Here is a 14010-nt window from a genome sequence, read left to right on the forward strand (position 1 = left end):
TATGCATAGGAAGTAGTCTACCAATATTGTATGTAAAATATATATGTCCTGCGTTATATCAGAAATAGTGTGCCCAGCAAGACAAGGGCAGGGATCACCTTGTCCTCAGCACTGGTGAGGCCACACCTCAAATTCTGTGTCCAGTTCTGGGCCCCTCACTGCAAGAGCTGGGGCATGTCCAGAGAAGGCCAATGGAGCTCATGATGGGTCTGTAATAGAAATGCTATGAGTTTATATTATTATAAATATTATTATGTAATTATAATTATATTATTATAAACATTATATTATGAAATTATTATTATTGTGCCTCAGGGAGCTGGGGGTGTTCAGCGTGGAGAAAAGAAGGCTCAAGGGAGACCTTATCACTCTCTGCAACAACCTCAAAGGAGGATGTAACTAGGTGGGGGTCAGTCTCTTCTCCCAGGCAACAAGTGACAGAACAAAAGGAAATGATCTCAAATTGTGCCAAAAGAGGCTCGGGTTGGGTATAAGAAAAAATTTCTTCACTGGGAGAGTGGTTAAGCACTGGACTAGGCTGCTCAGTGAAGTGGTGGAGTAACCATTTTTGGAGGCATTCATAAAATGAGTACATGTGGCACTTCCTGATATGGTTCTGTGGGCATGGTGGTATTTGGTCAAAAGTTTGACTTGATGATCTTGGAGGTCTTTTCCAACCGTAATGATTCTATGATTCCATTAATGTAACTTTCCTATGTGTCGAACTGGTTATTTGGTAAAATAGGTCTCAAGAGTTACGAGTGCAGGACAGAAAACTGAATTTTAAGTGTCAGTGTTTGGTTTTCGTTTCTTCCTCCTGTATACTCAAGCAAAGTCTTTTTAATTCTATAGCTGCAGAAATGGTGGGGGGAGAGCAAGGGACTATTACTTGAGCCTAATGGCTATTACTGCTATTTGCCATTTTTCTGCATGCTAAAGGAATGGGATTAAGGGAATACCCTCAGAGTATAAAGTACTCTAATAAAATTGAACTAATAATCCTATTACAGAATGAGCTGTGCACTGCTCAAGACACAGTGAACACAGTATGAATGCATATCACCATCAGAAAAACTGTTTCAGTACTTATGATACCACTTATTAGCAGCCTAGTCTATTACTAAAATATTCTTATTTTTCCCTAAAAATTCTTTGGGTCTGACAAACATACTACACTGTCCACTGGAAAAAGAAAAACAAGACCCTAATGAATCCTATCTAATTTTGGTCATGTAACCACAAACATACATTACAAGCATAAACCATTTCAACATTGAAGTGAACAAAATATTAAAAGGAGCTGAGCACACTCATCTTCCTTTAAAATTGTTTCAAGCACCAAAATAATGTTCTAGGAAAGAATCAATACTTACTTGTATTTATGTAAGGAAAATCTGACTAATTTCTTTAAGCAGAAAATCACTGGAAAACCTACTTATTAACTATGCATCCTGTTAGGAATAGGAAAGGCTGTGGCAAATGACAAATGTATAATATATGTAAAAGTGTTGGTCAGTCTATTACCAGGTGCAGTGTGGATATAACTGGATCTGGGCTTCTTTACCTGCACCACTATATCTCTGAGAGATGAATTTTATGATATTTTTTAAAGAGAAAAAGATTTGGGATTAGGTTTTATTTTGGCTCTTTATGATTTATTGAGGAATTAAGAAGATATTTTCTTTCAGCTTAACAGTAAAGGTAAAATTGCATGCAGTCTCAAATGTCACTTGGAAATCATGGTATCATGAGACAAGACAATTGAAGTCAGGGAACTGAAAGAAAATGTTCGTCCTATGACATTAGGTGAGCTGGTGATTTTTAAAGAATCCCAACCTGACGTATTAGCTGACATACGCCAGACAACGTGTCATTTAACACGTATTAACTAATACGGATAAACATCAGGGAGCTTTGGTTTCAATCAGATTACTTAAAAGGTTAAACTCTTTCTCAGTGAAGTCAAAACTTCCAATAATGTCGCCTTTGTTTGGATTAAAAAACCTCCCTCGAGTCAAACTCCTAGAGTATATAAGGGGTTGTCTGACACTGACACTAACAATTTTGTTAAAGTAACTTTTTACTTCAGCTGGGCAATGTGAAATAGAAAAATGCCTTTAAAATTACTAATGCAGAGTCTAACTCAAATTCTGTATTAGAAATCTTAACAGTTTTAGCTTGTTGAAATAGAAAAGCATGTAGAAACATTACAAACCCAAGACCTTGAGATACATTCAAACCAAATGCCACAAAGAAATAGGGAAGTTTTGATTTTGGCTATTCATTGTAATTTCTTCATTTGTAGTCTGCTTTTATTTTTTTATTTGGGTGTCCAATTGTATCTTAATATAGCCGAAATAAGAATAGCCATGCACATGAAATGCACAGCACAGTCAAAAGGAAGAGTAACAAAACCAAGAAAAAAGTTGTATTTGGATACAAAAATTGGAGGAAGTTAGGTGACAGTTTTTACCTTAGTGAATAGCTGTCACTGAGAGACAATCACAGATAATTCACTCCCAAGCAAAAGCTGATTTTGCCACCTGGCTTCTTGCCAGTCAAGTAGCTGGCAGTTAGTATAAGTAACCAAAGCAAATCCAGAATCTAACAAGAAAATGAGCAGCTGCCACTGAGACTTATGACTTCTTAAGCAAAACTGGAGGAGATAAACAAAATAGCATAATACCTCAAAGAAGTAGAGCAACTGCTGAATTAAGTGACAAAGAACTGGGAAAATTACAGAAAGTGATCGGAACAGCAAACCTGGGAACACACAGAAAAAAGAAAAGCTAAGTGTACTTCTAAGCTACATGATTTCTAAGTTGTCCAGACTCATAGGACATTTAGGGAACAGAGGCAAGAACTTGTTAACAGGGATTATACATCACTGGTGAGTTTTGCATAGTTATATATGCAGCCAGTAAATAATTGTCCATTATGTTGCTGATTGTCATTTGATCTCTGGCTACTCAATTATCCGCACCCCAGAGTTATAGTCTAGACAATAGATTCAACATCCATGTGTGCATTCAAAGTTGAGTGAACCAAAGTAAGCTCTAAGCAGTGAAAGACTTGAGACATTCTACCTTTCATTGACCACAACCCCCTTAATTAAAAGGGTGTATAAAGTAATTTTGGATGGTTAAAATGCTACCTCCTTCAAAAATAAAAATAACCCATTTGCCTTGGAAGGAATGAGCCAGAAACACCAATTTACATGAATCCTTACTTATATATATATATATACAAATAATAATTTTGACTCTCACTTGATTCTTAGAATTAGACGGAAAGCTCTTTTGAAACAGAAGTTGAGTTATGATCTCGATACTTAAAGACAGCTACTAGAACTCAACCGGTCTCAGACATAATTAACCATTAGCATCGACAATATCTCAAGAACATTTACATGTAATCATCTTCTCATCAACATACACAGCAGCTCCAATTTTAATTCCAATCAATCATGAAATCACTTAATGAAAATAAATGTTGAACTCCTGAGTTATTCTTAACCTTCAGGTCCCTTCCTATTGACTTCACTTTCCCCGTGTTTAGCTTACTTCTCTGAGCATAACTTTGCTTATGAGAATAAGTACACCCTCTATGCGCCAGACAGTGCACTGATGAATTTCCAAGCTTGCTTCTTTTTCTTTCCTGCTATTTACCTTTTTTTTGGTTTTTCTTTTTTTTCTTTTCTGATTAACCTATTCATTCTATTTCTCTCACAGCTAGCTAGAACAAATATGTTTTCCATGACTTAAGAATCATGCATGAAGTTTCTGGATAGATAAGAAGTGGAATCAATTGCAAACATGTCTAACTTTCTAGTATCATTGCAGCCAAATTTCCTGTTTGAGTCACAGAGCAAGACCACTATGGAATACAGAAATTATAGTGCAAAAGACTACAGCAACATGACCAACATTTTTTTTTTTCTTCCCAGCCAAAGCCTTTGGTAGTCAAAAACTTCATTACTGTGAAAACACACTGGTTTTGCGCAACATCTGTGACCATCAATAGGGCCCCAAGGCAGTATCAGAAATGAAAGACAGATATATGCTCTTTAAAACCTCAAGATGACTTTGTACAAGTATTTCATTACATGTAGTCACTGTGTTGGAGTTTTAGGAGCTCTCTTAGGTTTTTTTCTGTTAAAGGAATTTCCCCCATACATGTTGCTGGCGAAGCAAATGGCTGGGCACTTCAGAAAAACAAAAGAGTTGGCTAGCCTTTTTGTTTCACCTGGATGTGTGGGCAGTTCAGTCTCCGGCGTTTGGACAGAGAGGGAGGCTTTTTTTCTTCGGCCGCTTTTCCTTCTGCTGGAGAAGCCCCGGGATCTCAAAGCCGCCTTCCCTGTCCTGCTGGGAGCCGGGCTGTGGCTGCCCTGCCCCTGCCGTTGCTTTGAGCCTTCGCTGCGTTGTAGCCGTGCTTGCCCTGCCTGCCCAGACCTCCGGGGGGTTCCCCGTTTGGATACACCTTGTCTGCCACCCGGGATTTGTGCTCGTCCCTGCCGTTCCAGCCTGCTGTTCCCGAGGGTCCGGCCGGACACCGGGATCAGCTGCCCAGGGGTTTGTGAAGCCTTTGTCCCATCCCTTCCCGGGATCCCAGGGCACCGGTGCCGCTGCTCCCCGAGCTCGCTCCGGAGCGCCCCCTGCAGCCGCGGGGGAACCATCGCACCTGCCCTGCTCACCGGGAGCCGCCAGCGCCCCTGCCGGCTGCGAGCGGAACTGCACCCGAGGGGAAAGGGCCCGACAGCCGAGAAGGCCGGGACTGGGTTTGGGATTGTTTGCTGTTACTGCCAGAGTTATTGGTGTTTGTTTGACTGGTTATACACATACAGATATATAATAGTAGAGAACTGTTATTCCTATTTCCCACATCTTTGCCTAAAAGCCCCTTGATTTCAAAATTATAATAACTCGGAGGGAAGGGGGTTGCATCTGCCATTCCAAGGGAGGCTTTTGTCTTCCTTAGCAGACAGCTGTCTTTCAAACCAAGACACACTGTTAATATAACTTTACAGTATTCTCTATCTTGCTAGCATGGTGGTGAAACTGGAATTAGAAACTACAAATGTACAACTTAAAGCAAATCAGATGTACTAAAAAAGCCCGCTCAACCAAAGCCTATGCACAGACCTAGCAACAGATGTGAATCCTATGCTTTCCCCCAGATGCAGAAAAAGCAGTATTTCTTTGCAATGGAAGAAAACCCATTTCTGAATTACTGCTAGCCTACTGAAGTCATATCAAAGAAATAACAGCCAGACTAATCTATAAAAGAACACCTGCACATTCAAGGATTCCACTGAGTAAGGAATTTTCCACTGAGCAGTGTGTGGGAGAGAAGTGTCTTTATTTTACCATGGTTATGATCAGAAATACTGTTTTCTTTGTTGACAGAGTTTAACATGCAAACATAAACATCCTGAAGAAAGCCAAAGGAAACAGTTTTACAACCATATCCTATCAGAAACAAAATGCACTATAAGTCACCATAATCACAGAAAAAATATTTCCACTGAGTTTGAGTTATCTTTTACGGTTTTTGTAATTTCTGTCATTAGCTTGGAGTTTGAAATCTTCTACTTATCCATAAAATATATAAAAAGCTGGCATCATTGGAGAGAAGATTTTCTACCTCCGTGTCTTCTGAAGGGACCAAATAATTTGGAAAGAAATAGTTGATAATAAAATTAAAATAATCTGCTCAGCATAATACCATATGCTTATTTTTAAGATGACTAAACATAATAAAAGACACTTTTGTGTTTCCTATTCACAATTTTGTAGTATTTCAGTTAGAACTTTTAGAAACACTTCATGAAGAGATTTAATCTTTGTAACTGCAACTTAAGAAACAGAGATTTTACCTTAAACCTAAAAATTCTATATGTAGAATAACACCAGAATATACTATGTTTTACTTAATAGGAAAAATTGGTATTTTCTTTAACCCTTTTTAGATCTACAAGGAACAACAAGATTTTGTGTGCAATTGTATGTATATTCATTAATTTCTCATAAAAGTCTTTAGCTAATTTGCAGCAAAATTTAACAATAGGTGAACAAAAGCCAATGAGTGAGGTAATTCTTAATGATAGTTAATTTCTCCTAATGTTTGCATAACTGAAAACTACTGAATTAAATTCATGCCACTGATAAAGCTCAACATAAATATTCTTATGTCAATTATACCTTGTCAGTGTCCTTTAAGACGTAATTAGAAGACCATTTAAATTACCTAATAACAGAGGATGAATATGTAATCATTTAGAATAGTTATAGAACCTCATGGATCACCCCTGAAATAAGAACTTCAGGGGCTGAGACACAGGTACATATCCTGACATCAGAGTAAGGGACTGCAGACTATGGCAAGTGGAACTTCAGTGATGCAATTTAGTGAAAAGCAGCTGTATTAAATCTGGAAATGACAGTAAATTTTATAAGTAGACAGTACAGTTTGTCAGTGCTGAAAGAGGTCTTGCATCCTCACTTTTCCCTGTTCCTCTTACTTTTGATTTAGTCCCATCGTTCTTACCTCAGTAATGCAGTTTTCACACTGTATCTCAGTGCCCAGGATGCAACATCCATACAATCTCAAGATTAAAGATCTAATGAGTTAAACAACTTCTTGTTTTCCCGAGATAGTTTTCTGACATTTTAGTGAGCTCGGAAAATAGAAACAAGTTAGGGGATTTCCCATTCCTGCCCTGGAAAGCTGTTGTTGTGAAAGTTGTTAATGTGTCTACATCCATTTCACGCCGTGTCTTATTAGCATATTTTAAAAAATACACTCTTTATTAATTAACTCATAGCCTGTATTGAAGTTCCAGGATCTATTAATATCTGCAGGGAAAAACACATGAAGGCAAAGGATTTTTGTTTAATAAATTTAAGAAAAGAAACCCTGGAGATTTAGAGAAATCTGTAATTTGAAGAAGCAATCCTGAAAGTACTATTGGGAACTAGATAACAACAAAACATTCAACTCTGCCAAGTAAATTGCACGCTAGAAAAGTCACTGTAACATGGCCATTTTGGGACAAGGAAGTAATGTTCTCTCCTTAATGGGTCCAACTGAGCTGAACTTTGAGTTGATTGTGTATTCCCCATCAGATGACACTTTCAAAATGACAAATTTCACCTCACTTTACCAGATGCTCATAGCTGAGCTTGTAGCTGAGTTCTATGGGGTCTCTATATGGTCAATGAAGAGAAACAGGCTCTTAAAGAATGCCTTTACTTGTTTTAAATAAAGGATTTCTGTGACAAGTGCCTACTTCTTACTGGCTATGAAGAAAGAGCCTACACAGGCTGTTTTAAGTGCCCACACTTTGAAGAACTGCAATCACAGCAATAGGTGGGATGGCCTTGAGAGTCAAACAACAAAAAGGACAAAAAAAAAGGAAAAAGAGATAGTAACTTTTTTCACTCATGATAGACAACTGCCAACACCCTGTGCAGGCATATCTATGCAGAATAAATCATAGAATGGCCCAAGTTGCAAGGGACCTTAAAGATCACCAATGCAATGGCCAGGGACATCTTTCACTAGACCCGGTTGGTCAGAGTTCCATCCAGCCTGGCCTAAAAGAATTCCAGGGATGGGACATCCAGACTTCTCTGGGCAACTCAATCCAGTGCCTTACCACTCCCACAGTAAAGAATTTTTTTCTAATATTTAGTCTAACCCTACTCTCTATCAGTTTGAAGCCATTCCCCCTTGTCCTGTCAATACACACTCTTGTAAATAGCTGCTCTCCATCTTTCTTGTAGGCTCCCCTCTGGTACTGGAAGGCCACAATTAGGTAGACCTGAAGCCTTTTGTTCTCCAGGCTGAATAATCCCAATTCTCCTAGTCTTTCCTCATAGCAGAGGTGCTCCAGCCCTCTGAACAAATTGATGTCCCTCCACTGGACTGGCTCCAGCAGGTCCCTGTCCCTGCTGTGCTGGGACCCCAGAGCTGGATGCAGTGCTCCAGGTGGGTCTCAGCAGAGCAGAGGGGCAGAATCCCCTCCCTCCCCTGCTGCCCACGGGGCTCTGGATGCAGCCCAGGACACGTTTGGCTCTCTGGGCTGTGAGTGGCATGCCCAGGGCATGTCCAGCCTCTCCTCCACCAGCACCCCCAAGTCCTTCTGGGCAGGGCTGCTCTTGGCTCTCTAGATCTAGATCCCCCTGTCTTTTCTTAACAATTTAATATCCAAATGTTACCTGTCAGTCACCCGGCCGTGTACTGCAGAGGCACTTCCTGCCACTTGAGACTTCTCAAACTTTTCTATCTCCCTGTATACATTCTGAAGAAGTAACACAAAATTTTATGTTTCCTTTCCCTTCACAAAGCAACGTAAAGAAGGTTCAACAGAGCAAGTACTAGGGAATTACTTTCATGTCAGGTTAGTACAACAGAAATTCTTACACTGAAAATATTGTAAGCATCAGCCAACCAAGAATAAAGGCAAGAGGATTTCTCACACTTTTCACTTCCTTTCCCTCTTCCCTGTTCCTAGCTACACCTACTTCCACTAGCCAGAAAATCCTAGAATTTTGCAGCAGTTCATTCTGCAGGATAATTCTGATTTTGCATAGGGCTCTAGCACAGTGTATAATCCTCACCCTGCAAAGACTTGAAACAAGATATTCTGGACTATGATCTGCTTTATATACCCCAGACAGTTAATCAAGCAACTATGTTAGTATAGTCTACATTTCAATGCATCTGTCACTGTTGCCCATTTGTAAAAAATGGTAGAGCAGAAAGTTTCATAGAGTGTAACAGAACAGTTCAAACCTTACAGTGCAAAACTTCACCACACACAAATCAGAATGCAACATTAATGTTTTTATTTCACATATTGTACTTGGTAGACTAGAAGCTGAAATAGTTTCAGCAATCAAATTAGACCTGCCTATGGTATTTATTCAGTAAGAACTTCTTCTTACCTCAAAGCAATTCCTATTAAAAAAAACAAATGCAGAATCATAATCATATAAATCGTCAGCCCAATCTTTGCTGGTTGACTCTACTATATCATTTTAATGGCAGCTTTTGGATGGTACAACTGCAGTATTTGTAGGAGTAAATGCTCGCTAAAATAATGGTTTTTGAGTTAATATAATTAACATTAAAAGATTATAGATGAAAATTGCCTTTGCTTCTCTTTTCTTGTGTAAGAATTTTTTGGCTTCACTAGCTTTTATATGGGTCTTGATGGTGGCTTTGTAACCCCTATAATTGCTGCTTGAATCTTGTCTATTATTTTATTTTGTCTCCTTTTTCATAAGCAGTGCTGAATATTCAACATCTTGTGTTCAAATATGTAGGTTGAAACAGAAGACAACACATGGCCCTAATAAACTATTTAATAAGTCTGAAGTAATACACTACATATATATATATGAAGCAAATGTAATTAAGCAAGAAGGAAAACAATCTTCCAAGAATAAAGTAGAAGAGATTATCAGGCTAGAGTCTTCAGCAAATTACTTTTCCTTCTTTCTTTTATTTTTTCTTTTTTTTTAAGTGGATCACTAAAAGTTGTGAAAGAAAAAAAATAAAAATTTCTCTACCTTTTGTCCATAGTTAAAACTTGACCTAAAATATTTTCAGCCACTGTACCCATAAATCCCAATTTTTATATCAGGAAGTAGATGTTGTAAAATTCATTTAGAGTATCACCATAAACTGTAAATATTTTGACAGCTTATCAATATCCTAGTAGATTTTCAATATTTGAGCATGAACATGTATCTTTTAATTATCATTATCAGAAAATGGTGTATCTTTATATGCTTTGTCTGCATTAACAAATAATGTGGTGCAATAGAAGAACATCCTTAAAGAAAGAGTTTTTGCTGAGTGCCTTTAAGGGCTTTCATTGAATTCTAGTTCTAGTATGTTTCACATACTTCAGGTCTGAATACAGCACAGAAACTGAGAATACCATGAGGTAACAGTACTGCTGAATAGTGAGTCTCAGATCATCAGAAGTAACAAGCATACAAATTACACTCATTTAAACGGCACTACAAATACATGCAGGTAAAGGTGGAGTGGCATAGAAAAATGCTTTTTATACATAAAGTTAAAATATATATCATATAAGATATTAAGAAATGTTCTTTAAAATTTTTGAGTATTTTGCATATTGATTGCATTTTCTTTTCTAGATACATGAAGGGACAATTTTTTGCCATTCTTGTTCATGCAGTGGCAAGAGAACAGATAAATAACCACAGCAAGACTCTCTTCCTTCATTAGCCATATAAAATACACATCAAATTAGTCAACTACTTTGTCAATGTGGTTCAACACCCTCTGAATACCAGGCCATTTCCTCTATATAAACTATGAACTCTGCTTTGGATGAGTGTTTCCATGTCTAAAGAAACTTCTTCCTCCTTTTTTACCTCATCAGAATAGCTACACAGAAGTACAAGATGTTCTGAGGCCATACCCACTATAGGTGCCCTTCTGTCATTTTCCTGCTTTTGTACAGTGCTTCATCTTTTCTTCACAAAAGAAGAATGACACAAACCTCTTTTACAAGGACATCTCAAACTCATACAAAGTGTGAAATGTACACTTTATCTTCAAATCTATAAATATTTTCCATGCTTGACAATATGCAAATACTCTCAACTTAACATGAAGTGATGTTTAAATACGTTTTTAAGGCCTCGTAAGAGTACATTGGCTTTATTTCCATGCACACCACTTCTCTTTGTTCTTGTATAAATGTGAGTGTGTAGCACAGAATCAAGAAGCCTTCACACTGGCTTTAACTAACTCATTAAGCACATAACCTTCAGAAAATACTTCTTCAGAAGTCTATAAAAATAAGTAGTCACTTTTAAGTATCTTGGGCTCTTTGCTCTTGGAAGTTCTGAGCTCTCAGCTGCTCTGCAACATGCACATGAGCTCTCTTATCTGTTATCATTTTGGATTTTGGTTCAGAAGGCTCTGAAATCTGCTGTAGTTGCAAGCCATTCTGATGCAGTACTACAGTTTTCAAATGCTAAAGCTAAACATCAAGCAATGAAGACTCAGAAATAGTAATAAACATATTAAAATATGATAATTTTGAGACCACTGCTTCAAACTGTGTTTTTCTGTGTTAATCTACACAGAAAAACCTCTAAACATGTTCAAACTGAAAATCAGAACTAGGTCCATTAAAAAGAACTCAGAGATTTGAGCTTGAATGATGCCAAGCTTTGTTTAGTTGGGAGAAACACACTGCTCTGTACAGCTTCCTCTGGAGGTGAAGTGCAGAGGGAGGTGCAGTGCTCTTCTCCCTGGTATCCAGTGAGAGGACATGTGGGAATAGAACCATAGAACTATAGAATGTGTTAGGTTGGAAGGGACCTTAACAATCCCATAGTTCCAAGCGTCTTGCCTTGGGCAGGGACACTTTCAGCTAGACTAGGTTGTTTGAAGTCCCATCCAGCCTGGATGTGAACACTCACAGTGATGGTGCATCCACAATTTCTCTGAGCTACCTGTTCAGGTACCAGTCTCATAGTAAAGAATATATTCCCAAGATCTAATCCAAACCTACTCTCTATCAACTTGAAGCCACGCCCCCTTGTCCTGCCACTCCATGTTGTCATGAGTAACCCAAAATGTTTTTGTATTCTGTAACTGTCTGTGCCCCAGAAAATCCTTACTGTCTCCTTATGATCCAGCGCTGCAGCCAGAATGGGATACTGAGGTGGGGGGAAGGGAAGAGTGGTGTTGCTTAGATCTCTTTTAAAGTTGGAGCCTGGAAGCAGGGAGCCCTCTCTTTCATGGAAGCATTTGCAGAAGGTGGAGGCTCCACTTTGGAGAGGGTTGCTTCAGGCGGTTGTTTTTTTTTTCTGGGCTTTCACAAGCAAAAACTGTTTTGAAGTGAACTTCGCAAACCCTATCAGCAGCATGGAGGTTGAGCTGGTCCCTGGGGCCAGGTCAGTGCCAACAGGCCAGTTTTAACCCCACACAGTGGCTTGGCAAACAGCAGCACCACCAACACTGGTGGAGTCCTGGATGTGGCAGGAAGAGGCGGTGGGCAGCAGAGCTGATCCCACACAAACCAGCAGGTCTCCATCTGCCACTAGAACTGCTCCATATCTCCTACCTTCTTGTCAGGGTTTGCCACCATAATTTCCCTTTGTCTCCCGGGCTGTGCAAAGGCTGCCATCCTGGGGGGAGAGTTTGCTGCCATCTTCTCCCTTTGTCTCCCCTCACCCAGTTGCCTGTGGCAGACACCAGTCCAAAAAAAGGCATTTCTGGCATTTTGGGTTTCTCTCTATTCTCGGGGAGTATGTTTTCGAAATTTTGTATCTAGTGATTATTTACTGTTATTTTTTGCCTGTTGCAGTTTCATTTGTTGGCAAACTAATTTTTTCACTTACACCTGCCCGTATTCGTTTTCTCCTTATTGCTGGAAAGGGATTGGTTAAACCTATGGGGGGAGGGGCAACTCATTTTAGAGTGTTCCCCTTTAAATTGTCTTAAACAAAGACATATGCTTTGGTAAATAGCTGGTCTCCATCTTTCTTGTAGGCTCCCCTCTGGTACTGGAAGGCCACAGTTAGGTAGACCTGAAGCCTTTTGTCCTCCAGGCTGAACAGTCCCAATTCTCTCAGTCTTTCCTCATAGCAGAGGTGCTCCAGCCCTCTGAACAAATTGATGTCCCTCCTCTGGACTGGCTCCAGCAGGTCCCTGTCCCTCCTGTGCTGGGACTCCAGAGCTGGATGCAGTGCTCCAGGTGGGTCTCAGCAGAGCGGAGCAGAGGGGCAGAATCCCCTCCCTCCCCTGCTGCCCACGGGGCTCTGGATGCAGCCCAGGACACGTTTGGCTCTCTGGGCTGTGAGTGGCATGCCCAGGGCATGTCCAGCCTCTCACCTACTAGCACCCCCAAGTCTTTCTAGGCAGGGCTGCTCTTCGGTCTGTTCATCCGCAAACTGGGTTGATTGCAGGGGTTGCACCAATCCAGATGTAGCACCAGCACTTGGTCTAGTTAAACCTCATGAGATTCCCATAGGCCCACTCTTCCAGGTTGTTCAGGTCCCTCTGGACGGTATCCTGTCCTTCAAGTGTGTCAAACACATCTCCCAGCTTGGTGTCACCTGCAAACTTGCTGAGGGTTCATTGGATCCCTTTGTCTATGTCATTAATGAAGATATTAAATTACCCTTGTCCCAGTATGGACCCCTGAGGGACCGCACTTGTCACTGATGTCCATCAGTTGACCACTGGATATGACCGTCAGACCCATTCCTTACCCACCAAACAGTCCACTCATCAAACCCATGTCTCTCCAATTTCAAGAGAAGGATGTGTGGGGGATCATGTCAAAGGCTTTACAGAAGGCCAGATAAATGAAATCTGTAACCCACCCCTCATCCACTGATGTGGTCACTCCATCATGGAAAGTCAACAATTTGGTTACACAGAACTTCCCTTGCTGGAGCTGTGCAGGTTGTCCTGAATAGAGCTCCAAGTGCCTTAGCACAGTTTCTAGGAGAATCTCTTCCCTGATCTTCCCAGGCACAGAGGTGAGGCTGACAGGTGTAAGAGACGGTCCAAAGATCCCTCATCTGCCTCACGATCATCGCCGAGAACAGAGACTGAGCACAGGAGTCCTGGCCCTGCTGAGGTGGGATGTCTGCCGAGTGTTGCCTAGGGGTGTGCCCGCTGGGAACTGGTACGCATTCCTGAGGAAAATTAGTGCAGGTCGCAATGGACTGCGCCGTTCTTGCTGCCCAGGCGGGAAGGACTGCGCCGAAGCGGAAAGGAACGACCTGCCCTGCACACCTGTCCTGCACACCGGTCTTGTGCGTCTGTCCTGTACCTGTTTCCCAAAGCAACAGACTCCACAACAATGGCTGGAAATTTCCCAACCTCTTGGCCAGTTGCCCCTCGCTTCTGAAAAGGACTATAAAGGGACTCTCTGAAATAACCAAGTCGGAGAGATCTCCCCCACGGAAAGAAGACGAATCTATTGGCGGAAGACCACGAGGA

At 40.5% G+C, this 14010-nt stretch overlaps 1 protein-coding gene across 1 annotated transcript in view; it reads right to left on the reverse strand.

Annotated features, from left to right (window-relative positions):
* Window positions 1–14010, reverse strand: part of PRLR (prolactin receptor) — a 162170-nt gene that overhangs the window by 101480 nt on the left and 46680 nt on the right. The gene's annotated exons all lie outside the window — the stretch shown is intronic.

The sequence above is a fragment of the Aphelocoma coerulescens genome (genome assembly GCF_041296385.1).
Source record: "Aphelocoma coerulescens isolate FSJ_1873_10779 chromosome Z unlocalized genomic scaffold, UR_Acoe_1.0 ChrZ, whole genome shotgun sequence".
Taxonomy (NCBI): Eukaryota; Metazoa; Chordata; class Aves; order Passeriformes; family Corvidae; genus Aphelocoma; species Aphelocoma coerulescens.